The sequence below is a fragment of the Pteropus alecto genome, unplaced genomic scaffold (assembly GCF_000325575.1).
Source record: "Pteropus alecto unplaced genomic scaffold, ASM32557v1 scaffold65, whole genome shotgun sequence".
Classification (NCBI taxonomy): Eukaryota; Metazoa; Chordata; class Mammalia; order Chiroptera; family Pteropodidae; genus Pteropus; species Pteropus alecto.
Genome location: NW_006439191.1, coordinates 4,216,845 through 4,219,864, shown reverse-complemented (window position 1 = coordinate 4,219,864; position 3,020 = coordinate 4,216,845). Strand labels below are relative to the sequence as shown.

The window sequence follows — 3,020 nt, the reverse complement described above, 5'->3', positions numbered from 1 at the left end:
TGTTACAAACAGCATGTAAATTCTTAATGCAACTTAAAACCAAAATATGTGAAAAACGGCTTTAAGCACAAAAAATGAGGTAAGAGAGGAAATGCTGACTGTAGTAAAATAAGATTATTACTGTTTTATAAATGAGCAGCTATCGCACAGTATCTCAAAAAATGGCTAAAACATGAACTATTTATCTATTTTGTTCTCAAAAAGGTAAATATATAGATATTTTCAAAAGAGTAGTTACTTTCAAATTATTTAAATCACCTAAATATTATGTTTGTCATTCAGGTCCATTGCTCTGTATACGTAAAGACCTAAACTGTTTGACTTTCATTAGAATTTGACCCCAAAACATTTTTATATATTTTTTATTATTGAGTGTTCTAAATATTTTATTCATGCTGGGAAAAATAATTCAGATAACTGTGTATGGTTTTTGATGTTAAATTTACATTTCATTCCTGGATACAAATAATAAAGATAACACAAGGTTAGGGTAATATAAGCAAAGAAACTACCGAATAGAAAATAGTAACATATAATTTTCAGGCTTATTGGAGCTCTTCTTCATAGGAAGGAAGAGTTACTTTATTTTGATGAAAATAATTTGATAAAAACATACATGATTGGTTCTTTTTACAATCTAAATGGGAAAGACAGCCTTAACTTCAAAACACTTCCACCTCACCTAACTGTAATAATCTGGTTCTTAATTTATAATAATAAATTTTTTATAAATCTCTAACATTTGTCACAAAACATCTACATCAGATAAAGGTACGCATTAAATAAAGAAGACAACTGACACCAGAGGAAGCAGACAGCTCATGGAACAGAGAAAAATGTTAAAACTACTTTTAATTAGAAATCTCTATAATATTTAAAATGATGGTGTAATGATCCTAATTAACTGGCATACCCATGAGTTAAAGTAGTCAAAACCGAAAAGTGTTCTTGGCATTTAAATATAATTGCAATTTTCTTTAAAATAAAGTGACAGATAAAATGCATTAAACTAATAACCAAATATATGAGCAGTTAAGAAGTGGTCAGCAAGTCCAGTGTGTGGCCTTAAAAATATAGTTCAATTCATGGTTTGGGAAAGAAAGGTTTTGAAGGTTTTTGTGATTTAGAAATAGATTGAGGATATGTTATTTTTTCAAAAGTTCATGGCAAAAAAACATGGGAATCAGATAAGCCTGAGTTGTTTTTTTTTTTTTCTTGTCCCTTGCTTATAATGAAAATTCCAAGATGTATAAGAATATAGATTAAAAACTAATGAAAAAGTCTCTGATTTCAGTAATTCTTAATCTAATGTGTCTACCTAGGCTTTTTTTTTTTTTTTTTAGTTCAAACTTTAGGAATATTCTTGGTGCCCTTGTTAAAGATTAGTTGACTATACATGTATGAGTTTATTTCTGGTCTCTCTGTTCATTTCCCTTGGATTGTCTGTCACAAGAGGAATTGAAACACAGGAGTTTGTTACTGGTCCTGGAGGACATACTCAGCATTCCTTAAGTGGCCACACTAGGAGGTTAAGGGAGAGTACAGACAGAGAGAAGAAGGACCTGGTGGACATGACTTCATTAAGGTCCATGGCAGGAGTGTTTTGGAATTCTGAGGTTAAAGCCAGATTGGTTGATTCAAACCAAAACATCGGGATTTTGGTAAGCTATATGGGAGTCTTATCTAGAGGATACATAAGGGTAAGGCTGTGGGAGGTAGGGGAGATAGTAGCAAGGCTATTAGGAAGTCATTTTAGGAACTTAGATTTGTCTGTGACTCTGTGGACTGCTGTCTAGGGCATGTGCTTGTTTGAGGGAGTTAGCATCGTGTTAAGGTCATTGAAGACTGTTTGGCCAAACAAAATGAATGCCAAGCCAGAGAAACAACAGAGTCACTTAGCTCAACTCTGAACATGTGTCTGAAACCAGGAAATGGGGGAAGAAACCCTACTAATAGAAATCCAGGCTATGAAAATTTATTTAAATTGTGTGCATGTGTGTGTCTTTGTGTATATGTATTTGTGTGTATGTATATACCCACACACAAATACTCATCAACATGTAAATATATCTTGAATTCTTAAGTTACTTTTTCTTCTCTTCATTTTCTTCCATATTCTTTTCCTTCTTTCCTTCTTTCTCTCTCTCTCTCTCTCTTTCCTTCTCTCTCTCTCTTTCTTTCTTTAGCACCTCAGAATTTCTGAAAAACGTATATGTTTGATAGTTTGTAGAATTCATCTACCTGATTCTTGAAATTATCAGTATTCAATGTTTCAATCATCAGTAATGAACTACAAAGCAAAGATCTACTAGCTTAAAAAAGGAGGATTTAAAAGAGGTTGGTGCTTATTTGCTTTTATTCTCTTTGATAAGATTTTATTTTGTTTTATTATTTTATTTTATTACTATTTTTTTTTTTAAGCAAGGCAACCCTAGGTTGACCTCACAGATTGCAAGGAACTTGTCAGTTTACAATACCTTATTTTTATTATTAAAAAAAAAAATTATGCCTATAGCACCTGGTCTTCCTAGGTGGTCTCCTATCCAAGTACTAACCGGGCCCATCCTTGCTTAGCTTCCAAGATGAGATGGGATTGGGCTTGTTCAGGGTGGCATGGCCGTAGATGTCCATGTTTTTAAAATCATTTTCAGTTGGTTTATTTTATTCCAGCCATCTCCTTTCTGCATGACCCCATATTACTAATTATATGCTCATACAAGAAAAACAATATTTTAATAGTAAATGTATATATGTGTGTGCTACAAAGAACAAAACAATAATATACAGTGTTTTCACTGAAAATAACACATTTAACAAAGTAAATCCTATAACCCTAAGGTAAACCATTCAGTACATCAGGGACATTCAGAACAAAGTATTTCTATTGAAATCATCCTCACTCTTTAAACCCTTCACTTTTTAGGGATATGATAATTGTTACTTGACTACACTGGCAAAGAGACAACTCTGTATTAATTGCATAAAAACAGGGCACTTCTAAATTTGCTTTACTCATTAAT

At 32.4% G+C, this 3,020-nt stretch overlaps 1 pseudogene; it reads right to left on the bottom strand.

Annotated features, from left to right (window-relative positions):
* Positions 1-2,506: 2,506 nt before the first annotated feature.
* Positions 2,507-2,625, bottom strand: LOC112483306 (annotated as a pseudogene).
* Between the last annotated feature and the right edge of the window lie 395 nt (positions 2,626-3,020).